The 27,436-nt window shown below is 40.7% G+C and overlaps 2 long non-coding RNA genes across 2 annotated transcripts in view; both read right to left on the reverse strand.

Annotated features, from left to right (window-relative positions):
• Positions 1-896: 896 nt before the first annotated feature.
• Positions 897-22,224, reverse strand: LOC123587570. The gene is made up of 4 exons (XR_006707391.1): positions 22,179-22,224; positions 5,553-5,665; positions 2,240-2,360; positions 897-1,466 (listed from the first exon to the last, which is right to left on the reverse strand). It is a non-coding gene; the product is annotated as an uncharacterized LOC123587570 (long non-coding RNA).
• A 4,255-nt stretch (positions 22,225-26,479) lies between these two features.
• LOC123587724 overlaps positions 26,480-27,436 on the reverse strand; it is a 68,560-nt gene continuing 67,603 nt past the window's right edge. Inside the window, exons 7-8 of the long non-coding RNA XR_006707483.1 lie at positions 26,647-26,690; positions 26,480-26,554 (exon numbers count right to left, since the gene is read on the reverse strand). This is a non-coding gene — a long non-coding RNA (uncharacterized LOC123587724). The remainder of the gene's footprint in view (positions 26,555-26,646; positions 26,691-27,436) is intronic.

The following is a 27,436-nucleotide window of genomic DNA, read 5'->3' on the forward strand; positions in this document are numbered from 1 at the left end:
GTACACAGTGGGCACATGCCAATATATTAGAATCATACAATCAGGCATTACCCCAACATTATTTACACTACACTCCAACAAACATCAATGTTTCTCAGGATCAAATCCCATAGAGGTCCCATAAAGAAAAAGAAATTTGCACACCTTTAGTGTTGGCTTAAAACTTTTAAGTATTAAATGTACTCAAGTATAAAATAAAGTATGAACTCCATGTGCTTTTATCTCTAATACAACCCTGAAACTAAAACAGTTTACAACTACATGCAAATAAACCCAGTGCATTCAAATGAACATTAATACGACAGATGATGCTGTTTAGCTGAAACTAAATTGCTGTTCCGGATGTAAATTCGATGTTGACTGCTGTAACGCAGGCTCTTTACAACTCAGCGTGCCTGTTCTGAGGTTTGCTCTGTCACCACTCCATTTTCCCACCCCGAACCACTTTGAAACCACCATTTGTACAATTAAACATCATGTCATTTGCACTTTCCTTGGCACGAATGCATCCGTTTTGTATTAATTCCAACCTCTCTTCCTTTCTTATTTACTTGTGACAATGCACGTGCTTCTTGGCATCAACGTGGCCTTAAATGCAGATACTGCAAAATCATGTGGTGATAACTTCGTTGTACGGTGATCGTCCAAATGACAATGATGATAATAATATTAATAGCTGATATTTACAGACGACTCACTACGTGTCAAGCACCTTTCTCTATCTAGACTATCCCACTGAATACCTTTATTTACTGCTTGAGAAAGATGCTATTGTGATCACGATTTTATAGATGAGCAAACTGGGGCTCAGAGAACTTCAATAGCATTTTCAAATCCATGCCATGTATATAGAATTTAAGCCCATAAAGTCTGACTCCAGATCCTGAACACAATACTTCTATTAATTTGTTTCATTTATCATTAAAATGAACACAAAATTAGAACAAATGTTGTACAGAATAACGCACTCCAATGTTCGATATTTCTATACACTTACAATTCATCACAGGCTCAGTAATCATGCCAGTCAATTTGTTTTGAACCACTAGGTGCATGTGTCCTTAGAGCTGACCAAAACATGAAAGAACTCAGCTTCACGTCCGCAATCAATAAAGTGCTTTACTGATAAAAATACATAACTTAATTGTAGTTCTCAATAAATGTAATATATTCAAAAGAGCAGAACAGTATGCGTTTCATGCTCGTCTATTATACTTGTCAGACAATGTCTTCATTCAGAAGTCCATTGATGTCCCCAGTGATCAGCTTGGTGCGAGCTGTCAAGGACAGCAGAGAGCAGAAGACCCACAAGGCAGAAGAACCTATGAATCCATAGTTTAACACGCAGAAGCCAAGTTCTTCTGAAATTGGAGTTTGAACTTTTCTTTCAGCTTATTGATTCAAGCTCTCCAGAAGTCAATGTGTCCTCACCCAACGTGGGAAATATGCAGACTGCTTTATTCCTTCTAATTGCCAAAATAAACAAAATAAACTCTTAAAATATGACTTATTACCAGAGTCCTTCCTTGTTCAATTGACTGGTTCAGTCAGAAAAACATTTGGACAAGCAAAGGATGTACCCTTGGTTGCACTCTCCCCCTAGCCCCACCCCAGATTCAGCAACACAGTACTGTACATGTTTGGTCAAATCTCTTGCCATTCTTTAAAAAAATAATAATAGTGTGATTAATTTATTGGCTTCCCAAGTAAATAGGCAACTTAGGAATGAGGAAAGAGTTTGTGCATTTTACACCTGCAAGGAACAATGATCAATTTCCTCCCAATACTGCAAAAGATGTTGATTTTCTCTGATTTGTCATCTGTTGCATGCGCAGTACCTTGCACTCACCAAGGGGAGACCCAATGAAGTACAAGCTAAGTTCTCTAAGCTTATGAACATTACCAGTTATTGTTATATTTGGAGTCATGCACATAGCTACATTCAGAATTGGACTACCATTCCTTCCATCTTAAAAACAACTTGGTTAGATAAACTTTGAGTTATTGTGCTCACGTAGACAAGGCTATTAGGGCACAAGAGGTGAAATCTAAGGTCATACAACTAATTAGTGACTGAGTCAAATTCCGAAGTTAGGTTTCTTTGCCTTCAGTTTCTCCCAGTAGATCAAATTGCTTCTTCAGAACAATGCAGAAACAGCATTCAAGAAGGCATTTAGATTTATTTCTAAAGTTGATCTGGCTCCATCATGAATATTAAAAAAAAAAAAAAACAACCCACCTGATTTGTAATTGGAGCCTGGAGAATCACCCATGGCCTGAGTTGATGATTTGGTTACCAGCTGCTGGAACACTTCAATGGGAAGACGTGAAATTCCTGCAGGAAATGACTCCAGGCAGCTCTGAATTAGTAAGGAAATTAAATGACTAACTTCAATATTTCCTGGCTTTTGTCTATCTTAATTAACAATTTATTTTGGTAAAGGAAAAATTGAACAACTTTCTAATAGTCAACACGTAAAACTTAATATTTGTTTATAGTAAAAACACGATTCCCATGTCTGTTTTTATTTAAAGAAAGGAAAAACATTTTTGAACAATTTGCAGTAACCATACTTATTAAATCATTCTTAAAAAAAAAAAAGAATCCAACAATTACAGCATATGTGTGTGGGAAATATCAATTTCCTTTTCATAGTTCCCAAAGGTGCACTTGAGAAAAATGTGTTGATTATTAACAGGGCTAATATTTTTGTGGTAATGTTATTACTGAACATCTACAATAACTGGAGTTTGGGATTGACAGAGGTATTTTAGCCAGCATTTATTATTGATTTCCATGTCACATTGAATATAGCATGGACCTAGATGTATGTCATTATGACTTTTGATACATATTTTGATATGACTCTTATTTTGCCTTCATTCATTTATTCAACAATATTTACTGAATGCGTGCTATGTGCCATTCTTCTAGGTGCTGAAAATACACGATAAATTAAAGCTCTTGCTCCCATGGACCTCACGTTCTAGTTGAAGGGAGGTGGATGATGCCAAAAGGCAGGGGAATACATCAGGTAAATGGTAATAAGATGAGAATGCGGGGGTGGGGGGTGCTTCCTTAGATGGGGTGGAATCAGGGAAGCAGAAATGTCCTGCGTCAGAGTCTTTGAAGAAACTTGATGACGTTAACGCTTAATTCATCATGGACAAGTATCATGTCACCTGTCCTGTCCTGGACTCCACAAATGTTTAGGATAAACTTCTGAGTTCAAGGATAATGGAAAGCAATTTCAAGAAAGCTGCTTTTTTTTTTTTTTTATAACTGTGTGAATTTTCTTTCTTTCTAGCTTTCTTTACTATATAACATCTCTTAGGAATGAGGAGAATGAGGCAAAATTAAGATTGCCATCACAGAGCTAGTCAGCTGTATTGCCAAACAAACTTGTATGTGAACTTCTATTACTAGTTAAATTTGGAGGCGCCAACTTTATTTTCACTAAAATTGAATAAAGGCAAAATCTATTTGATGTCTTCAGCATGCCTATGAACAGCAACAACAGGTGGTACCTTTCGTTGAACGATATAATATGCCAAGTACAGAACTTCTCATACATTTTTTTTCTTATTCTCACAAGATCTCTGCATATAGTATGATTGTTCCCATCTTATAGGTAAGGAAATTGGGACTCAGGTATGTTACATATGTTCCCGGAGGTTCCAGAACTAATAAGGCCACACATAATTGGAGTGCCATGTCACTTCTGCTGGACCCCACATCGCTGGGAGGAATGAAGGAGGTTGTCGGATTTAACATCATTTTACATATAGGCAAATGGAGACAGCCCTTGTGACCTGCCCAAAGTCACAGAGTCAGTGAGTTGGTGGCAGAGTTGGGACTAGCTCCAGCTGACACAGGCTGCCTCCCCATGAAAGCTGTGAAAGCCAGACCCTGTAACTCACTGCCTTTCCAACAAATGTCCAGGGCAGTGGATACTCATTTGGGTCAAGAATCTTGACCCCTCTCCCATAACATACTTAAAAAAAAATCAATTCCAGGTGGATCAGTGATCGATCTAAACATGAGAGATAAACAACAAAGTTTTTAAAGGAAAAAATAGGGGAATACCTTCATGACCTCAGGGTAGGCAAAGAAGTGCTGACAAACATGATGGTTAAAAATAAGTACATTGAATTACATTAAAATTGAGGATTTCTGTTCATCAAAGGGTACTATTAAAAAATTAAAAATGTGGGGCGCCTGGGTGGCGCAGTCGGTTAAGCGTCCGACTTCAGCCAGGTCACAATCTCGCGGTCTGTGAGTTTGAGCCCCGTGTCGGGCTCTGGGCTGATGGCTCAGAGCCTGGAGCCTGTTTCCGATTCTGTGTCTCCTTCTCTCTCTGCCCCTCCCCCGTTCATGCTCTGTCTCTCTCTGTCCCCCCAAAAAAAAATAAACGTTGAAAAAAAAATTAAAAATGTGAAAAGGGGGGTGCCTGGGTGTCGCAGTCTGTTAAGTGTCTGACTTTGGCTCAGGTCATGATCTCATGGTTCATGAGTTCTAGCCCCACGTTGGGCTCTGTGCTGACAGCTCAGAGCCTGGAGCCTGCTTTGGATTCTCGGTCTCCCTCTGTCTCTGTCCCTCCCCCGCTCACACTCACTTTCTCTCTCTCTCTCTCTCAAAAATAATTAAACATTAAAAAAATAAAAAAAAAACAAAAAACAAAAACAAAACAAAAAATGTGAAAGGGAAAATCACAAAATAAGACCAAGATATATATGAGGCGCTTGCATAGTTCAGTCGGTTAAGCATCTGACTCTTGACTTTGGCTGAAGTCATGTTCTCATGGTTATGAGATAGAGCCCTGTGTCAGGCTCTGCTCTGACAGCATGGAGCCTGCTTGGGATTCTCTCTCTCCCTCTGCCCCCAACCCCCTCTTGCACACATGCTCTGTCTCTCAAAATAAATAAATAAACATAAAAAAAAAAAGACAAGATATCTGCAATACACATATCTAGCAAATGGCTCATATCAGTGTGTGCATGTGTGTGCACTCATTTCTACAAATAATGGCGAAAGGTGGTTAATCCAATAGAAAAATGGACAAAAATCTTGAACAGGTATTTCACAAAAGAGGATATACCACCAGCTTGTTAACAGACGAAAGGGTGTTTGATATACTTAGTTATTAGGAAAATTCAAATTCAACCTACGATTTGATACTGTTACACACTCCCAAGAATGATTAAAACGAAAAAAAAAATCAAATATTCAGTTGGACCATATGAAATTGCAATTTTTTGCAGGTCAGAAATAAGCACGTATCAACACTTTCATATAGTTTAATCTATACCAAGTATTGAGGAGGGTGTGGGGACCCCAGAGCTTCAGACACCATTGAAGTGTGAGCTGGCACCATGCTTTGCAAATCATAACTGAGAGTATGGCAGTTAGCTATTGCTCTGTAACCAACTACACTAAAGCTTAGTGACTTAAAAAACAAACAAACAAACAAACAAACATGTATTAATTTATGCAAGTTCTATCAGCCAGGTGGGCAGCTCTGCTGGTCTGGGTTAGGTTCAGTTAATCTCACCTGGGCTTGTTCATGCATCTGTGGTCAGCTGGCAGGATGGCTGGGGGCTGACTAGTAGGATGGCCTTGTCCAGGATTACTCTGCCCCTCTCCTCATGGCTCCCACATCTTGGACTTGTCATCACAGGGAAGCAAGGAGAGAGCAAAAACACAGAAGTGCTTTTATGAGCTTTACTTATATCAACTTTTCTACTGTCCCATTGGCCAAAACAAGTCACTGACCAAGCTCAGAGTCGGCATGGGAGGGCAATATGGTGGCATGAATGCAGAGATGCATGAAAAATTGGGCTAGGATTTCTTCAAACTGGATAAATATGTGTATACCCTATGACCCAGCAATTTCCCTCATATGTACCCAACAGAAAGGACTACATGTGCTCACCAAGAGACATGTACAAGAATATTCACAGAAGCACTATTTATAACAGCTTCAAGCTTAAAACAACTCAAATATCCATCCATGTAGAGTGGATAAGCAAGCATGCTGTGCTATATTCATGCAGTGGAACAGTACACAGCAATGAGAATGAATGGGCTACAATAACATGTAGATAGATACATAAGTAGGTAGGTAGATGATAGATGATAGATTTTACATATATACATATATATATATATATTATACATATGGATGTATATATGTATATATACATCCATATGTAAAATATATGTATAATATATATATATATATATATATATGTATATATTCCTGGGATTTTAAATATCTTAACTATTTTCTTGTCCACCTGTCCCCTTCCTTTGTGATTATTCAGTCACACAAAGCATTCTTAGCAACTCCATCTACCTTTGTTGTTTGTGTTAACTGCTGGTTTCCCTCTAACGTCATCACATCTCTTTTGTTATTAGTTGTCTACATAAAAAATTCAGAGCATACTGGGTAATCTCACAAGACCTATACAATGACTGTCAATTCCCTCTATTTCTATGACATGGAACACCTTCATAAGCGTCTTGTTAGAGTTTTGGCGGCTTGCCTTCTCAAGATCTGTCATGGATTCTTACAGTGCACTGTTTGCTGTCACTTCAGGGGTTTGTAGGTGTACTGAGAGGGTGTTTATCACTCCCTAATGTCAACTCATCTACCAAATATTAGTATTTCAGATAATAGCTGCCATCCTTTTTCTGGCTCGCTCCTTTCATGGACCATACTTCATTTGTCATGTGGATGTTTAGAGGAGGGTTTTGTTGATGTCAGAGAGACCAGTAAGTGAGGTGTCATCTGAAAAAGCCGTCAGCTTACAGTGATACCTTCTTCAGACTCATCAGCACAGTTATTTCATTAATAGCAGTAACAAGGCACATGACATTTTTCCAAAGCTTGATGAAAAGGAAAATAATTCTTTACATTTAGTTTTCCACTCAGGTTTCTCTCCATGTGACAAGGATATTTATTTTTCTTTTCTTTTTTCTTTCTTTCTTTCTTTCTTTCTTTCTTTCTTTCTTTCTTTCTTTCTTTCTTCATTTTATTGTGGGAAGAACACTTACCATGAGGTCTATCCTCTTAGATTTATAAGTGTGGAATACAGTCTTGTTATCTCCAGCCACAATGTTGTACAACAGATCTCTAGAACTTAGTCATCTTGAATAACTGAGATTTTATAGCCATTGATTAGCAATTACCCATTTCCCTTGGCAGTCACTGGAGACCTATTTCTTTGTTTCTATAAGTTTGGCTATTTTAGGTACCTCATATAAGTAGACCCATATACTATTTTGTCCTTTTGTGACTTGCTTATTTAGCACAGTGTTCTCAAAGTTCATCCATGTTGTCATATATTATAGGAATTCATTATTTTTAAAGGCTAAATAGTATAATACAGATGTATGTATTACTTTTTCTTTATCCATCTGTCAGATATTTCCATTGTTTCCACATCTTGACTACTGTGAATAGTGTTGCACTGAATATGGGAGGGCTAATAACTTGTTGATATCTTGATTTTTCAATTCTTTGGATAAATGCTCAGAAGTGGGATTGTTGAATCATATGGTACTTCTATTTTAATTTTTTGAGGACTTCAATATTGGCTTCCACAGCAGGTGCACCATTTTACAATCCCACCAACACTGTTAGTGTGACCGCTCACCTGAGCCCTGGACTCCATTTTCCCCAGGTCCTCAAGCATCCCCTCTGTATCTTGCATGTTCGGTCTCCCTTGCCTGCAAAAACCTCTGCTCTGCTCACAAACATGCAACTAAGGGATGTTACCGTGGCTATAAACCGTGCCATTTTCTTAGGCTCCTTGAAAACATGAGTGTCTTCCTCAGTGATGAGTCCTTCATCATGAAATCACTTCCCATCTGCCTCCTCATTCCCAAATCAGTGTTTGTGCATAAGTACCAAATAAGGGGGGGGGGAGGCCAGAAGCTGCCAGTCTCTCACCTTTTCTTTATCCCTCAGCCCATGGCCCCTGTTTCCCTATCTTTCCTTCTGGCCTCTCCTGAACTCTGGCTCTCAGGTGGGGTTGCTCTCCTTGAGGGTGCCATCCCTACGCGGGCCTCAAAAGGTATCGTGCCCTCTCCAACACCCCAGTCTGGATGAGGTCAGAAAACACCTTTAGTGATTCCCTGAAGAACAACTAAGACCATCCAGAAACATTTCAACAAGACAGGACTGAAGATTTGGGGTGAATAAGGGAATAACCCGAAGCCAAATTATCTGCCCAGCAAAGTAGGCTAGGCTTCCCCATAGACCTTCAGCCCGAGGATGCCTCCCTGCTAGTTCCCTGTGGCAAGGAGCATCTTTCTTCTATCTAGGAGCTTCTTCAAGTCCTTCTCAAACTCCTCTTGAAGTCCAGACTTAAGAAAGTGAGACCCAGAGATAGCTAACGATCCTCTCTCCTGCTTGCTTTCAAGTTTCATTGTCCTTGCTGAATTACCACCTTTCCTGATGCCCAAATGTCCACCCTGCTCATGGTACGTGGGTCAGGCCTTGGCCTGTGGCCTGAATAGGCCAAACCCTTCCAGATACAACATAATAAATGCAACCTCTATAGGAGACACAGGCATAGCCAGGCAAGTATAATTTTGTTATAGAATCACCATTTAAGACTATCATTGACCCCTCAATTATTAAATTCACTGGCCTCTTCTTGGTTTTCCTTCTCTTCTCTTCTCACTGAGGCACTGGACCCCACTGCTCCCATTTGACACTCTTTCCTCTCTTGGCTTCTGTGACACTGTTTTATTCTGGTTTTTCTCTAAACTCTTTCTCTCTGTTTTCACTGTGTATACTTCCTCCTCTTACACATTGGCATTGCCCAAAATTGGGTTCTTGGCTGTCTTCTCTTTCTCTTTCTCCTTCCAATCACTCAACTGAATAGGGTGTTGGAACATTGGAATGACTCTTCTCTGTACAGACACAGCTCCTTTCTCCCCAACACACTTCCTCTTTATCCCTAGGACATCTGAAACACCACCCTGAAAAAAAATTCTATTCTTTCCTTATCCACCTTCCCCTGCTCTAATGTCACTTCTTCCTTTGAATGCATGATGCATTTAAACATTTTATTATGTGAAAGGCACCTTTCCAAGGTGTTACATCCTCACAACACCTATTGACTGGATATTATTATCTCTACTTTTGAATGGAGACCAGGCTTTGCTGAGGTCCAGCAACCTGCCTAGTGTCACCGCCTAATGTCACACGATTAGTAAGTGGTGGACCTGGGACTCTGAATATAAAATAGCCATACAGCCTTATTTGTGCCCTCTTGGGGCACCTCTCTTACTCTGCCTTCTTCTTTTTTTTTTTTTTTAATGTTTTATTTTTGAGAGAGAGAGGAAGAGATGAGTGGAGGACAGAGAGAGAGGGGACAGAAGGTCCTAAGTGGGCTCTGTGCTGACAGCAGTGAGCCCGATGTGGGGCTCGAACTCACCAACCATGAGATCATGACCTGAGCTGAGGTCAGATGCTCAACAGACTGAGCCACCCAGGCATCCTTCTTACTCTGGCTTCTATACTTATTTTTGTAATTATTTAATTCCTTTGCATGCAAACTCTTGAGGACTTTCTTATTTTTCTTTTCAGCTCCTGGCATCAAGTTTATAATTTGGAATTTTGGAAGACAGTCTCAATTTCAGATATTTTATCTCACCATACAAATAAGTAGTTTTGACCCAATTTGGGGCTTGAAACTGTGGTCAGTGTATACAAATGCCTGGAGCATTGCAGGAAATCAATAAATATCTATAAAATTGAATTGAATCATTTGGGCAAACAAGCTGGGCTTATTTCAGATTTGAGTGAGAGAGATAAAAAGAGAGAGAGTAAATGATCCCAATCCAAATATAATGCTTTATTAAAACAACAAGCATAAATTTGAAGTGGTCACTGATTACTAGCACCTGTGTATGCTTTGCAAGACTGATGCAATACAGAGTAAGAAAGAACAGCTTTCTGCATCATTTCACTTCCAACATCAGAACAGAAGCGGGGGGAGAAGTCTGACCATGGTCTAATTCCTCCGTGACTGGTCTGCGACTATCTGTTCTAACCATAAAATTCTTGTTCTTGTCCAATTTCTCCTCTGTTTAATTATTCTTTAATTTCAGGGTGATTACATCCACCAATTTGTTTAAAAAAATGCTAGTATTTTCTATGTCAACACTCAAGTATAGTCTTCTCAATCCACTCCTTATGGGAAGTAGGCCTTTTTCTAGACATTTCTAGAAATTTAAAATTAGAGGTATGAACTTATTTCCTCGCTCAATTAGCACCAATTCCCTGAGATTGTACAAAGAGGCCTCCTGTTCTCATCTATACCATTTCCCAAATCAATGGCTTGGATGGCCAAGGGTTAATCTCCTCGGTACAATGTGAATTCTTACTAATTGGAGACAGACCAGGGTGTACTATCTTTATCATGACCTTTTCTCCTAGACCTTGGGCCTATTTCACTTCAGGGTTCAGAGTTCAGCTTCTGCTCTTAAATCTCAACACGGAGTTATTTTCTTCAAACGCCAAACTACAAGTGACTGTTGCTCTGGAAGGATATCTGCCATGTATTTGTAAATAATTGTAGGGTTTTCTTCTTACCCTCTACTCTACCCGCCTCTTACCTTCCTATCATTCTATATCCCTCCCCCGCCTTTGAAGTAAGATCAGTTTTTGTCTTAATAGATGAACCCGAGAACAGTTCTCAGAAGGTCTGACAACACAGCAATGGATAAAATAAATCGCACTACATGTTGTCATTCAGCAAAGCCGTTTACAGACAGAGCTATTTTGAAGCCATTAAAAAATGCTATTCATCTCGAACTTGCCATCTGCCTTCTGTTTCTGGACTCGTCTATTGCGTTAGCTAAGAGATTAGTCTCAGCGGCCAGCTTCCCTCTAGCTCTCCCGTGACACTCGGGGAGACTCTTATGGGAAGAAGGCAATTTATTTTCGCCGAACGACCACATGGCTAACTATACACGGCAATTATACAAAGCAAATGTATCAACTTCTGCCACTGGAGGCAGGGGTTCCCTTTCTGGTCATTAATAATGAATGCTCTTCAGTAAGTAGGGAAACATTTACCAAATAAAATGGCCTGTTATAGATGATCCCCCAGGCAGCTGAGAAACCGCATGGCCATTGAGGAAAGAGGGAAACCGACAAGACTGAGCTGCCTCACGACCGCGCTTGGTTGTCCTGGAAGCATCTCCAAACCGGCAGAAGATGTGACCCATTGGCTCTTTGTGCAGAAAATGTCTAGTCCGAAAAGAAGTGGCCTGGTCTTTCTATATTGCTATTCCATTGCTTCCTTTCCTGGCAGCTGCGTAATTGGGAATGCCGTGAAATCAAAACGAGGAGCAAGTAAATTAGAGCCGGGAAGTGTCAAGTTGATCTACTGTGGCTTTGTGGGGCAGGAGTGCCTGGCAAATTCAGATTTCTCCCTGAGCCCCCTCTCACCACTTCACCCACCATTTAAAATGCTTATTCCTTGTGCTCCTGGATCTCTCTGGAGCCTCCTGTTTGCTCTAATGCTTAGGCTATGACTTGGTCCACAGTCACTCATTCAGTGTACTCCTTTGCAGGCATTTTAATGAACAAAATCCCTGAAAAGGTGCTGACATTTTAATGCCTCCTACTGATACTTTATATTGAGGCAACAAGCTTTGTACTGCCTTCAAAGCCCTTGCAAATCCAAATGCTCTGGGGTCTTAGCTACCTTGCTCACACAGGGGGTGTAATTAAAAGAGACATGGAACATATGCACTTACACCCCGTTTTCATATTGAAGACAGCTGACCATTGCCTAATTAATTTTCAACACCCTTACGAGGTAAGTGTATATTGCCCTTCCTTTACAGATGGAGGACTTCAGGCAGCGGAATGATAAAATCCAAAGCCTCAGGACAGAAACTGCGCCTTTGATGAATTCTGCAAAGGGCCTAATGGTGATTGGTTAAAAACAACACCAACAACATTAATAATAGTGTGATGAAACCTGTGGCTTCTCAGCTGGCCCAAAATGTGAACTAGCTCTAGTGTTTTTCTAAACTCCATGAAAATTTTGGTCTACTTGATCATAGTTTTGTCAACTGAAGGCATATATGCATCTCTTCTGATAAGCCACAGAGGATGGATGGGATGATGAGAACCAACCTGGCAAGTCTACACTGGCCTTGAATTTCAAGGCACTTTAAAAACTTTTGAAATGTTACTAAGTTTTTAAAAAATTAGTCATGAGACACATATTCACAGAGGGGCAATTATGTGCAAAGCACTGAGCGAGGTGTTTAGTCTCTTTCTTATTGGATGTACTGTCCGATGGGAGATAAGACATAGGTGATCGCTCTGCAAAGTAATTGCACATAAGGGCAAACCCAGCCTGTTATGGGAGTGGACTCTTATGAGGAACACCTAATCTAGGCTTGGGCAGTAGGAAAGGTTTCCCAGAGAAAACCATATCAAACCATATCTGATAGCTTACGGACTGGTAGAAGTCAACCAGGGAAAGGAATGGGACTTTGGTAGCGGCATATTGGGCCTGCGGGCAGTCATTTTAAAACTGCAGAGGAGACAATGAAAATGCAACATTAGTAAAGGCTGTTCAGTTGGGTTAGGCCAAGTGTATCCTGTTAAAAAACAACCCTCTTGCCTTTAGAAGTGAGGTCTCCTTCTAAAGGAGATGGTCCAAGCAACTGATTTCAGAAATACAACTGATGAGGGGCGCCTGGGTGACTCAGTCAGTTAAGCGTCCAAACTTCAGCTCATGATCCCACAGTTCGTGAGTTTGAGCCCCGTGTCAGGCTCTGTGCTGATAGCTCAGAGCCTGGAGCCTGCTTTCGATTCTGTGTCTCCCTCTCTCTCTGCCCCTCCCCCACTTGCACTCTGTCTCTCTGTCTCTCAAAAAATAAATAAAACATTAAAAAAGAAAAAAGAAATACAACTGATGAGAACATGGGGCTTCTCTATATGCTCTCAGGAAAGAAGAAGTATAAAAGGCAATTAGTGTTAAAATTGTGTGAAGAAATAAGTTCATACCTGCAATTTTAAATTTCTAGAAATGTCTGGAAAAAGATATACCTCCCACCAGAAGCAGTTTTAGAGGAACATACCAGAGAGATGCAGATTTCCCTTGGAAGCTAATGGGAAACTTAAATGATCACAAAGAGAGGAGGGAAAAAGAAAGAAAAGAAGGAAAGAAAATACAGGATTGGCAACCCAGTTCATATGTAATGTGAGTAATCAATGTGGTAAGAGAATTTGAGAAAAACCTTCTGAAAGAAGCAAATAAAAGTTGACCCTTAAAATGGATTTCATACTGGTTCATTATTCATTATTTCAACTATTTTCTCATCTTATGAGAGCATAATTCATAGAAAAAAAACTTAGTAGTAGTCATTCAACAGAAGCAAGCATTTCTTTCTCTTTGTTACAGACAAACAATGTCAGACACAAGGAATTAAAAGGGCATTTTAAATTTCATTCAGGAGACTTCTGGGGAAAGTTGGAAAAATAGATACAAGATTATAATACTTCTCGGAGCGCCTGGGTGGCTCAGTCGTTTGAGCTTCCAACTTCGGCTCAGGTCATGATCTCACAGTCTGTGAGTTCGAGCCCTGCATTGGGCTCTGTGCTGACAGCTCAGAGCCTGGAGCCTGCTTCCGATTCTGTGTCTCCCTCTCTCTCTGACCCTCCCCCTTTCGTGCTCTGTCTCTCTCTGTCTCAAAACTAAATACACATTGAAAAAAATAATACCTCTCTCATCCCAAACTTAATGAAATGGAATGGACAATAAATAAATACCCAATAAATGGTATAGGAGCATTGTTTTAACTTTGGAAAGTGTCTAGAAACAGAAGACTGTGGAAATTGATGCCTGCCTCAATATAAAATCCCTCCAGAAAGAATTCTGTGGAGATAATGCACAGACAAAAGTCTCCTTAATTGTGCCCTCTCCCATTCTACTACCATTTTGGAAATGGGATATGCCACCCAGGGGTGAAAATGAATCATGCCTTTCCAGGGAGTTCTTCCTTGGCACCCTAGATAAATAGTACTCAGGTGTGAAGGAAGAAACCAGTATGGCTCCCCATTTCTTTTTCTCTGACTGGAAGGAAAGCCCCAAGGATGGAATGAAGGTACATCATATCCAAAACCTTTACTTTCATTATTTCACTCAAACTGGGAGTGCAGAGGCATTCACAGCTGGGGAGAAGCATGTAAATCAGGAGATCTTTTTTTATGTTTATTTATTTATTTTGAGAGAAAGAGAGAGGCAGAGAGAGAGAGGGAGAAACAGAATCCCAAGCAGGCTCCCCACTGTCAGCACAGAGCCTGCTGCGGGGCTCAAACTCATGAACCATGAGGTGATGACCTGAGCCGAAATCAAGAGTCAGACGCTTAACCTAATAAAGCACCCAGGTGCCCTGCCAGGGGAATTTTTTAAAACTAGAGCAGATTGTCTCCAACAGAAACAATGATTTGGTGGCTAAGCTTGAATTGGGGTAATACTTCAAAATATGAGGGCATCTCTCAGGAGAACAAGATGCACTAGAACTTTTAACAGAATTCCAGGGAACAGGACTGAACCAGAGATTAAATTCACCAACTGTAATTAAATATAATCCTGGATACAATTCCTCTTGCTCCAGCAAGAGGAAAAGAGAAAGTAGAACACAAGCTTTCAGAACACAGACAGAGAGGGGCGCCTGGGTGGCTCAGCTGGTTGAGCATCTGACTCTTGATTTCAGCTCGGGTCATGATCCCAGGGTCGTGGGATCTAGCCTTGAGTTGGGCTCTCTCTCATTCCCTCTGTCCCTCTGCCTGTCTCCCCTACTCACACACGCACATGCTCTCTAAAAACAAAACAAAACAAAACAATACAACACTGACAAAGGTAAGAGATGGAGAAGACGTCAGAGAAAAATGTGTAATAATTGGGCAATTAAAATATCTGGATAGAGCTGTCCCCATCAAATAAGAATAAAATAAAAAGAAATGACACTACAATTATGCAGCGATACTCTAGCAAAAAAGAGAAGAAGCTTTGAAAGACATATGAAGAAATCATTCTTCAGGAAGACAACAGAACAGGAATACTTTCTGTTACCAATCCTCTATATCCTCAAAGTACCGACAAAAAGGATAGGAAATCTATAAAACAAAAGTTCCAAACTAGATGTGGAAATTTCTTGGTTTAGAGTGAAACAGTTTTTTTTTTTTTTCCCCCCAACGTTTATTTATTTTTGGGACAGAGAGAGACAGAGCATGAACGGGGGAGGGGCAGAGAGAGAGGGAGACACAGAATCGGAAACAGGCTCCAGGCTCTGAGCCATCAGCCCAGAGCCTGACGCGGGGCTCGAACTCCCGGACCGCGAGATCGTGACCTGGCTGAAGTCAGACGCTCAACCGACTGCGCCACCCAGGCGCCCCTAGAGTGAAACAGTTTTTAATAGTTACGTAGTATCCCATCATCCCATTGATACATACTGATGTAGTTCCCATATTTTTTGTTATTTAATGACTTCACTAAAATGTAAAGGTCTCTGTATGACAAAAGAGCTACAAAGATTAAAAAAGTAGAAACTAAAAATAGAACTACCCTACAATCCAGCAGTTGTACTATTAGGAATTTGCCCAAAGGATACAAACACACAATTTTGAAGGGGGTACATGCAATCCAATGTTTACAGCAGCATTATCAACAAGAGACAAAGTATGGGGAAAGCTCAAATGTGCACCAACTGATGAATGGATAAAGAAGTTGTAGTTATATGTACAATGGAATATTACTCAGCCATCAAAAAGAATGAAATCTTGCCATTTGCAATGACACGGAGCTAGAATGTATTATGTTAAGTGAAATAAGTCATTCAGAGAAAGACAAATAACATCATTTAGCTCATATGTGGAATTTAAGAAACAAAACACATGAACGTAGGGAAAGGGGAGAAGAGAAGAGAGGAAAACAAACAAGAGATTTTTTTTTTGTTTATTTATTTTTGAGAGAGAAAGAGCAAGTGAGCACAAGCTGGGAAGGGGCAGAGAGAGAGAGGGAGAGAGAGAATCCCAAGCAGGCTCCACATCGTCAGCAGCAGAGCCCGATGTGAGGCTCCAGCCCACGAACCACGAGATCATGACCTGAGCCAAAACCAAGTCTGAAGCTCAACCGACTGAGCCACTCAGGCGCCCCAAGAGACTCTTTTTATTCTTTTTTACTTTTTAAAAAATGTTTATTTATTTATTTATTTATTTATTTATTTATTTATTTGAGAGAGAGAGCACAAGCAGGGGAGGGACAGAGAGAGAGAGAGATAAAGAGAGAGAGAATCTGAAGCAGGCTCCAGGCTCTGAGCTGTCAGCATAAAGCCTGATATGGGGTTTGAATTCACGAACGGTGAGGCCATGACCTGAGCCAAAGTCAGATGCTTAACCAACTGAGCCACACAGGCACCCCTAAGAGACTCTTAGAGATAGAGAACAAACTGGAAAATAGTGTGGCAGTTTCTCAAAAAATTGAAACCTTACTCTATGAGCCATCAGTTGCACTCTGCATTTATGCCAGAGAAGTGAAAAGTTGTGTCCACACAAAAACCAGTACATGTTTATGGCAGCTTTATTTACAATAGCCCCAAACTGGAAACAACTTAAAGGTCCTACAGCAAATAAGTTGAATTAAAAAAAAATTTTTTTTAACATTTTTATTTATTTTTGAGAGACAGAGCAGGAGCGGGGAAGGGGCAGAGAGAGAGGGAGACTTAGAATCCAAAGCAGCTCTAGGCTCTGAGCTATCAGCACAGAGCCCACTTGGGCTTGGACCCACGAACTGTGAGATCATGACCTGAGCCAAAGTCAAACGCTTAACCGACTGAGCCACCTAGGCGCCCCCTTATGGCAAGTAAATTATTAAACACAGTTCAGTAATCTATACTATGGGATACTACTCAGCAATAAAAAGGAACAAATGATTGATAAAAGCAACAACTTGGTTGGATCTCAAGGGTGTTCTGCTGAGTAAAAAAAGCCCATCTCCAAAGGTCATCTACTGCATGGTTATATTTATATAATATTTTCAAAATGACACATAATTATAGAATGGAGAACAGAAGTAGCAGTCAAGGGTTAGGGATGGTAGGGGTGGCAGGCGTGACTGTAAGGGGCCGAGGAGGGAGATCTTTGTGCTGATAGAATAGTTCTGTATCTTGATTGTGGCGTGGTGGATGAATCTCTATGTGCTATAAATGACATGGACTATACACACTTTATATCAAGGTCAATTTCTGATGTTGATATGGTACTCTACTCACGTAAGCTACAACCATTGGGACAAACTGACTGAAAGGTACACAGACCTCTCTGTACTATCTTTGCAACTTGCTGTAAATATGTAATTATTTACATATTATTGAATTATTATTGAAATACAAAGAACAAAAACCCCAACAGAGTATGATTTGTTTAACCCATCAGATCGGAAAACACTTTAAAATTTGGTAAAAGTAACTGTTGGTGAAGTGCCAGAGAAGAGGTACAGTCATTCCAAAGGGTAATTGATAGTGTCTATTACAGATAAATATAGGACCCTTCTAGCAGATCTCAGGTGTTTCAAAGAAACACCCATGTACAAAGGAGAGGGACACACCAGGATTCCCTGCAGCTTTGCTTATAAGGGTGAAAAATTAGGACAACCTAAATGTCCATCAAAATTGGACTATTAAGAAAATCATGGCATGTTCATATAATTAAACATAGTAGTTCAAAGGAATTAATTGTACTCGTATGTAGCAGTACGAGAAGATTTCAAAAATACAATGCTGCTTTAAAAAAGCCAATTACAGAATGGCACATATGGGATAACACCATTTTTAGAGCAAATGTATAAAACGATGTACTACATTTTCTTTAGGTAAATATATATGAATTAAAGATACTAAAGTCAAAGGTATAAAATACCTCACACAAAAATCCTAACTGTGCTCACATTTGTTAAGAAGAAGAGGGGAACATGAGAATATATTCATCAGGCATCACTTGGGTAATTGAAACTAAGATGACTCTAGAGTTATTTTTTATGTTTATTTTAGTTTTGGGTTGTAGAAGCAGTTCACCCCAAAACAGAGAGTATTGATATGTTGTGTTTTTCCTTTCGACTGTTTTCCTGCGCATATTTTAACTAGTTTTGAAAATGTGTGTGTGTGTGTGTGTGTGTGTGGTGTGTTTGATTTTGAATGCAGCATTTGTAGAAACTTAACAAAAGCCTTATTCCATGGTATAAATACTGCAAAGAAATTATAACAATACTTATTATTAATTGAGCACCTATTATTTACAAAGTTACTGTCCTATGTGATGCACACATTATTTCTAAATGTCACCACAATCTTATAAATTGCTATTCTTTTCATTTTCTTGTGGACAAACTGAAGATGATACTGAAGCCAGAAGAGCTTAAGCAATTTATGCAAGGTTGTAAATTTGGCCAGAGCAAAGAGCCTGGACTTCTCTCCAAATGAGGTGCCTTCAAGTTCATGCTAGGGCTTTAAGTGAGTTTAGCAGTCTTGGTCCCCTGTAGATAGTTTGGCAACATTAAAGCTGGAACACTTCCTCAAAGCCAACTGTGCAAATTCCCATGATTCCCTGCCAGTTAGATGCACCAAGGAGGGAAACAGACAGATTGCCTCTCCTCAGATGGGAAAAAGGGAATGCCACAACAAGACTGTCCCTTGAGGGGCCAAACCTTGATAAAAATCATTCTTCTTAAGCATCCACTTCACCACCACTTTCCTCAGGAGACAGCTGAAGGAAGTAGTAGGTGCCTCCTGAAAACAGCCAATAAAATATCCAAGAGAGAATATGGAATAGTCTCCATTGACAAACACCCCCAAGAGGGGATGTCTTTTTATGAAAAAAAAATTTTTTTTACATTTATTTATTTTTTGAGGAGGGGGAGGGGCAGAGAGAGGGAGACAGAGGGTCCAAAGTAGGTTTGTGCTGTGAGTGCAGAGCCTGATGTGGGGCTTGAACTCACAAACTGTGAGATCATGACCTGAGCAAAAATCAGGAGTCAGATGCTTAACCAACTGAGCCACACAGGCGCCCCTTGAGATGCTTGATAACTAATAGGTTTACATCGTCCTCCAGGTCCTTGGCCTAACAAGGACAGTGGCGACGAAAGAAATGACAACAAGAGCTAGTACTTACATGTGCACACGTGGCAAGCAGTGTTCCAAGCAATATTAATAGGGGCACATGACACAATAACATCACGCATAGTACAGTACTGTCAGAAGCAAGAACTTGTTATCCATTATTGGCATACTTTTAAAAAATCGGTCAAATTACTAGCACATAGGCTCTGCTCAAAAGGCCCTACACAGCTGTCAGTCACCCACACACCTATGGGGAGAAATGATGACACTGCGGCTCTGACGTGTGACTGCAATGACATGATCCACCTGTGCCGAGAGGGTGCTGTGCAAAGTGTCCATCTGGGCAGGCTCAGGGGCAGCCATGATGTTAGTATCCATTGCCCCATTTAGCATTTGCAGCCTGGATGGCGATTCTGAATGATCTTTCCCTAAGACACAGATAAAATCGCTGCTTTCCAGGCAGGAGTTAGTCCTGTGGGTGCATGTGAAACTTCCACTACTCAGGGTGGGAAACCAGCCAATCTCACATTGTGCTTATCTATTGTGCTTATGGTCTAATTTCATACAGGTGCTGACTGTTAGCAGTACAATCCTTTCCCCGAAGAAATAATTATGCAAAAAGCAAGAGAAGGAGCAAGCAAACGTGCTCATTCAGTACCACCTGTCTTCTTGGAGGAAATAGGAATGTATCTTTTCTCCCTTCTTGAGGGGGATCTTCTGAGAAACAAAAACTCTTCTTTTTTTCCAAATAGTAGTTGGCCCGTAATTAGCCCCATTTATCCTTTGGAGATATTAAATATCGTGTTTTCTCCACTTAACAAATGAGAGAATTAGTAGCTTGTCTTCTCTTACACAATCAAAAGTCAGCTCTAGGAAGTCTTTGACCTTGAGACCAAACCATTCAGCTAAAGTGGAAGGTTGAGCAATGATCTAGCTCACTTGAGTAAGTATGTAGACAGTCCATGTAGGTCACTGGGACCAGAATTCCAACAGGACGAGAATTCCTTCGGAATCTCAATTCATAGATCTCTCTCCAAATGTTCTAGCAGAGTGATTCACACCCCAGAAGAGGATTCCCCCTAGCCCCCAGAAAGCATATCAGAAATTCAGGGAAGGAGGAAAGTTTGAAAATGCAAGTCAATTTCATGTATGAAAAAGGAAAGAAGATGCCTATTGATTTTATACAGGAAGATGAGTAATCAAAATCAGTCTCTTTGAGGATAGCAAGACATTTTGTTTTTTCCAGAAGTGGGCGTTGGCTTAGAAATACTGCTCTAAAGTTTAAACGTTCAAGTCTAGATTGACACTTGATGTGTAGGAAGCTCAGAGATTAGGCATGCAGGCTTTGGAGCCAGACTGTCTGGGTTCAAATCCTGGTTCTACTGTCTGAGATAAGTTGCCTTAAACTTTCAAAACCTCCATTTCCTCACCTGAAAGTGAAGACGTAGTAATAAGGTGTCTTGGGAATTAAATGGTATGATGTATGTTAAGCATATAGAAAAGTGTTGCACACATAGGGAATATTCAATGATTATAGCCATTATTACTAAACCATTACTTGATTAATAAAGCATTATTATTAAACCTTGATTATTAAATCATTCTTTGATTTCCTGTTTTGCCCTTGTCCTATTAAGTCTTTCCAGGATCTTCAAGTTCTTGTTGAATGTTCAGGGCTATTCAAAATATATTTTCTCTAGTTCTTTTTTTTTAATTTTTTTTTAACGTTTATTTATTTTTGAGACAGAGAGAGACAGAGCATGAACGGGGGAGGGTCAGAGAGAGGGAGACGCAGAATCTGAAACAGGCTCCAGGCTCTGAGCTGTCAGCACAGAGCCTGACGCGGGGCTCGAACTCACAGACCGCGAGATCATGACCTGAACCGAAGTCGGCCACTTAACCAACTGAGCCACCCAGGCGCCCATATTTTCTCTAGTTCTAAGAAACACATAGGGATAGAGAAGTTCATCAGACATAGTTCTGGTGATACAATAATATACTTTGTGTTCTCTGTACTTCTCCCTATTTGTAATGAATACATTTTTGAACCCCCTAATTTTTCCTTTTACCCACCATGGTTCAGACACTATTATTTGTCTACCCAACATTCACTCTCCAATCCTTACATCCTTGTTAATGGAGCCACTGGGCATCTTCCCACTGCCATTTACCCCAGGGGAAATTGAGCCTTATCCCCAGCTATAGAGGATGGATCCTGGGTAGTTAAAGCTAACCATGATAGTTCCATTTCCCATGCTGAATCTCAGATGATGTGAGAGGAAAAACTCGAGTCTCTTCATTAACCATTAGCCCCAGACAACTATTGCTCATGGGAAGATATGTGAGAGCAATACCACAGCAAACACCACACAGATCAAAGCCACTTCTTTTAAATTTCTAATCTTTTTCTTCCTCTACCTCCACCCCCAAATTACTCTCTTTTTTTCTGTAGCTCGTGTCCATTTGGATAAACACATAATTGTTTTCCATGAGGCAAAAATAAAATAAAATTAGAAAGATGTGTAACATGCTGAGAAGTCATTGGGATCTTCTACGTTCTTTACTTCTAAGAAAAATACACAGAAAGGGATGCCATTTCTTCCCCTTGTCATTGTCTTGCTCTTGCTTGTATGTGACACCTGGAACTACTGTTGCCATCTTAAAACCATGAAGATAGGCCAGGTGAGGGCAAAGTTGACAGCCTGAAGGTGGCATAATGGAAGGATGTTAAGAACCTGGGACCTTGATAACATGCTCAACCACTGAACCAACCAACCAACGTGAAGCCCTTAACTGCCGTTGGTCTTATTCTTAGGTAATGCATTTCCTTGTATTTAACCCAGACTGAGTTAGTGTTTTCTATCATTTGTATGTTAAAGCGTACTAACACATGGCATATGAAATCCACATTAAAATGTCTTAAAATAAACTAGAAGTCAAAAGTGTCTCTCTTAGGGTCTTAACATTGCTCTTGATTTCTTGCAATACCCCCTTCTGTGCACATCAACCGTAATCCTACCAGTAGGGAGCCTCGGTGGCTCAGTCAGTTGAGCATCTGGCTCTTGGTTTCAGTTCAGGTCGTAATCCCAGGGTCATGGAATCGAGCTCCACATGGGGCTCCACGCGGAATGTGGAGCCTGCTTGGGATTCTCTCTCTTACTCCCTCTTTCACTCTCCCTCATGCCTATGCGTGCTCTCTCTGTCTCTAAAATAAAGAAAAAAATTTTAAGTAATCCTCACGGCAATCTTCCAAAACATGTTAGAATCCAGACACTTGTCCTCAGCTCCACTGCTGTCATTCTAGTCCAGGACACCGTCATCCCTCTCCTGTACTACAGCAATAGCCTCATAGCCAAGCCACCTGCTTCCATGCTTGTCCCCATTCCTATAATCTATTATTTTCAAGATTGAGATAAAATTCCCATAACATAAAACTTACCATTTTAACAATTTTAAGGTATACAATTCAGTGGGTTTTAGTATAGTACCAGTGTAGTGCAACCAATCACAACTATCTAATACTAGAACATTAATATCACCCCCCCCCAAAAAAAAAATCCCATACCTCATTAACAGTCACTCCCCATTTCCTTCTCTGCCCAGCCCCTGCCTGGCACTAATATGCTTTATTCTTAGCACAGCAGCTGGAGGGATGTTTTTCAAAGATAAATCAGATCATGCCATTTCCCTGCTTAAAACTCTCCCAATAACTCTGAGCAAGTTTCAGATCCTTAGCTTGACCTAGAAGACCATTCATGGTCTGTCTACCTCTCAAATGTCATCTTGCTCCATTTGCTTGCTAGGTTCGGGCCATGCAAGCCCTCTATGTGTTTCTTGAACACACCAGCTGATTCCTACTTCAGGGCCTTTTTTTTTCACTTGCTCCCATTCCTCAGATGAGCTTTCCCACTTTGTGGATGGGTGCCTTCTCATTGTTCGGGTCACACTTGGACTGTTCCCTCCTCAGAGAAGCCTCCCTGACCCTACTGCTCTTCGACATTCCTCCTTTTAATTTTCCTCATTTTTTGGTAATATGAAGTCCATAGTTGATATAAATTTCTTTAGTTTTTGGGGTGGCTGGCTGTCTTGGTTGATAGTGCATGTGACTCTTGATCTTGGAGTTATGATTTCGAGCCCAATGTTGGGTGTAGAGATTACTTTAAAAAAAAAAAAAGAGGCAAATCTCCTTAGATTTTGCCTCATGTCCTTTATCTTCTAGGACCCCGTCCAGGATTTCACATTACATTTAGCTATCATGTGTCCTTAGGCTTCTCTTGGCTGTAACAGTTTCTCAGACTCCATTTTTGATGACCTTGACAGTTTTGAGGAGAACTGGTCAAGTATCTGTAGGATGCCCCTCTAGTGGAATTTGTCTGGTGTTTTTCTCATGATTAGACTGGGGCTGTGGGTTTCTGGGAGATATGGCTCAGAGGGAAGGTGGCATTTCATTACATGATGTCAAGGGTTCACATTCATTTTTATTAGCTGTCGCTCCCACTGTTAGAATGTTAAGTTCCACAAAAGTAGAGACTATTTTGTTCATAGTTTTATTCCTAGAACCTTGAATAGCATGTAGTACATAGTAAACCTCTTTAATTATTAGTTGATGGGATTAATGAATAAATTGGAGAAAAATGACCAATATACTGCCTACTGCTTTTGCATGTGAAATGAAATATGGGTCAAGAAGATTCGTTGAGCATAGGTCAAAGGCACTAAAACCCTTTCAAATAATATGGCATATCCGTGAGATAAATCTAAACCTTCATGCGAATAAATAATTAACCCGAGGCCAATAGTACACTCAAAATCATTAATGAATATTGATTTTCCTTCTCTGTAGGAGCTGCTTCTCTCTGCTGCACCATAATGCCATTTACAGAGCCAGCCATGATTCATTGTGTTTTATTTCATTTCTACCCAGGGTCTTCTTTTTCTTGAATGATGCTAGCCTCTGTGAATTAAAAAATGTATATCTATTTGGCTGAGTTGGCCTATACATGAGAAGGGTGATTTCATGTAGGTGAGTTTTGAGAGGCAGAACAATGAGCTCATGCATGATGGGAAGCTTGGCTTGCCCGGGAGAGAATTCAGGAAGAGGATTACTGAGCCCCTGTAGCTGCATCAAGGGCTCAGCCAACTGACTTCATGGATGTACAGGAGCAGGAGGAGGAGTCTGTTGGCAGCCAGCTAAATGTCTTTCCAGGAACACGGTGGAAACTGATTAAATATATATACCATCATATGAATTGATAGAGGGAACCTGGGGGATGTCTCCGGCCATTAGAACACCAAACACCAATGGGGGCTCCCTGGTGATCATGAAGGAAGTTTGTTTTCTGGCATGAGCTCTCAGAGAATAAAATCCCTGAAAGGAAGAACTATTTGTATTCCATTCAGATTTCATTTAACCTTTTCTTTTGGAAGCCCCAGTAAGAAAGGCACATTTGTCAAGGCTTCAGGATGAATGGGGAAAGCTTTTGTGCATTAAACTTGCAGATATCTAGAAGGACTTACTGGAAAGGCAGCCCTGGGCTGGGAGTAGGAAGACATCCACTCTAGCTGGCCAGGCAGTGGGGGTTCTCAGCTATTATCACCTCCATTGAGTCAATTTCCTGACCGAGCATAATCCCCCAACCAATTGATTTGAACATGAATTCCCTAGGTAATTAACAGCATTGGGTATGGCTGGTCAGAATATTTGTTTTTCCCAGCATTCCTCAGAGTATGTGACTTAAAGATCAAATACTAGAGAGTTATCGAAGAAGTTTAACACATTTCGCTTAACTCATACTATTATGACATATTTTGTGTTTGCGTGACTCTAAGATGCCATTGGCGGTGGCTCTAGGGATTTAATACATAGCCTTTGGGGGAAAACAATCACAACAAGACACATTCCAGTTTCAGAAATGTTAGTATGAAGGAAATCTATGATATAGAGCTGAAATTTGGGACGTCAAACAGCAACAGAGTGCTTGCAGTGCTTCCTGGGACCTCAGTCTGCAGGGCTCATACATCTCACAGGCAACCACAGTGCTTCCTGGGTGCCGACATTGATGCTTAGTGTTCCAGGTTTTCCAGGATTCCTCAAATTTAGCTGGTCTTGGAGGCTGCCTGGAAAACCATCTTGGTGCCACCTCCCCTCTGGCTACTCTGCTTGCTCCAGCTGGATAGTAGTGGTGGTCTGCTAGGCCTCTCTGTTCCTAAACCCTCCCCTAGAAGGTACAAGAATTCAATCCTGCTGTCACTGCTGGCCACTTTCTGTTTCTCACCTATCTGGTTTCTTGTGTCGACCAACATCAGTCTCTACCTTCAGTGAATTCTCTAAGGTTCCCTCTGTCTATTCAGTCTTCAATCCCCACCATTCTCTATATTGTATCCTTTACTGCATTCCCAATGCATTTCCATTTTTACCCAACATAGGCATTCTTTCTCTTCTATTAAAAAAAAAAGAAGAATTCTGGGCTTTTCCATATTTGCTATAACATACTAAAGCTCCACTAACACTACCACACCAACAACTAGCATTTACTGAGCACTTACTGTGTACTAGACACTGCGTTATGTGTGTATGGCCTCATAATTCACTGTAATTCTGAGGCAGATTCTATTATTATCTTCTCTCACACACAAGGAAAATGAAGCATGGTGTGTAGGTCACTTGCCCACATTGATACAGCTAGAAAAGGAAGGGCCAAGATTCCACCAGGTCTGCCTGGTTGCATGGAACAACCTTATAACCAGCACTCTGCAAGACTTCTCCCTCTGCTAGAGGTCTGCAGCTGTTGTACAAATAGCCTCTGTGAGTGGGCTCCTTGGCTGGATGGAGAGGTGAAGGAGAGAGAGGATTTGAAGATAAAGCCCAGGTTCCCAGCTTGAATAACTGAGTAGATAGTGATACCTTTCATCCATGTCACAAATTCAGAAAGAGGTTCACGAGGACTTTGGCATATACCTTCTCCACTGTGAATCCCATCATCTTCTTGAAGAATTTCAAGTTCAACTCACAGACTGACCTCACACTTCGGCCAATCACGTTCTTGACCTCTTTGTCCGGTGACCTTTGGGTGGACTCCATGTCAGCCATGTGCCTTCTTGGCTGTGCTTGTTCCTTGTCTTCCTCAGAACTTTCCGTATAAGAACTCTCACGTTTGAACAGGGAATGTACCCCTCCTGTGTCCTGCCAGCACCCTCACTGTAGCTACTCACGCCACACATTCTTCTGCCTCAGTAAGACCACCAGGACTTCAGCCTATCTTTCTTCTCTGCATGTGTAAACTCTGTCCTGTCTTACTTTTTTTCCAAACCAGCCAAACCCCATGGATGGTGATTTCTACTTACTTCTGCAGCCTCTGCTTTTGCCATGGCCTTGTCTCTCTTTGTCTCCTTATTCTGGGTAAAACAAGAAGGAAAACAGAATTGTTTTCTGTTGTAGAGGGATTATGTAGAGGGATTATGACACTTTCAGTTCTAAAGCTTCTCACAGTCTCTTTGGTCCCCATTACTCTTCACATACTGCTCCTTCTGTCTGAAATAGAAACAGAAATAAAAGGGTAAATGATCTAGTCTATCCTTTTAACAACAATATAACACGGATATTATTATCTCCATCTTATATGAGTATGTAACTAAAATAAGTTTTAGAAACTTGAATTTCTTTTCTCTCTTAAGGTTACATAGGTAATAAGGAGAATCAAGTCTCAAACATAGGCTTTCTAACTTCAATTCCTATTTGCCTTTCATTCGGCCTCAACATAGCCTGATTCATTAATCCCTATTGGTCCTCTAAGCCTCCCTTATAGTACCTGACACGAGAAGCCCTTACTGACTGCCTTTTCCAGATACAGGGTTGACTCAGTGCCCTCATCTGGGCTTCCTTAGCACCTGTGCATTCCTCAGACTTAGCCCTTTCTGCACCCTTTGGAATGACTACATATAGTGGTCCAGATCACATGTATTTGTATCTTTAAGACCATCTTGGGCTTAGTACATGGTAGACATTCAAACACTAACAGTTTCCCTTCCCTAAAGCCATGTAAAGGCCCCACTGGGCACTGCAACTCTGTTTCATCTTCTTGGGGCCATCTGAACTATAAGAACCACACAGATGTTACTGTTCCTTTCAAGACCTTCAAAAGCTCCCAAGCCTATGTTTTCAGGAAGCCTTCAACATTCACCTTAGAAAATTCTAATCAATATTGCAAATTAAATGTATGCTTTTCTGGCCAAGCTACACTGCAAATGGAGGTTTTCACATCACACCTGAAAAACCTG

This window comes from Leopardus geoffroyi, chromosome D3 (assembly GCF_018350155.1).
Source record: "Leopardus geoffroyi isolate Oge1 chromosome D3, O.geoffroyi_Oge1_pat1.0, whole genome shotgun sequence".
NCBI classification, from domain to species: Eukaryota; Metazoa; Chordata; class Mammalia; order Carnivora; family Felidae; genus Leopardus; species Leopardus geoffroyi.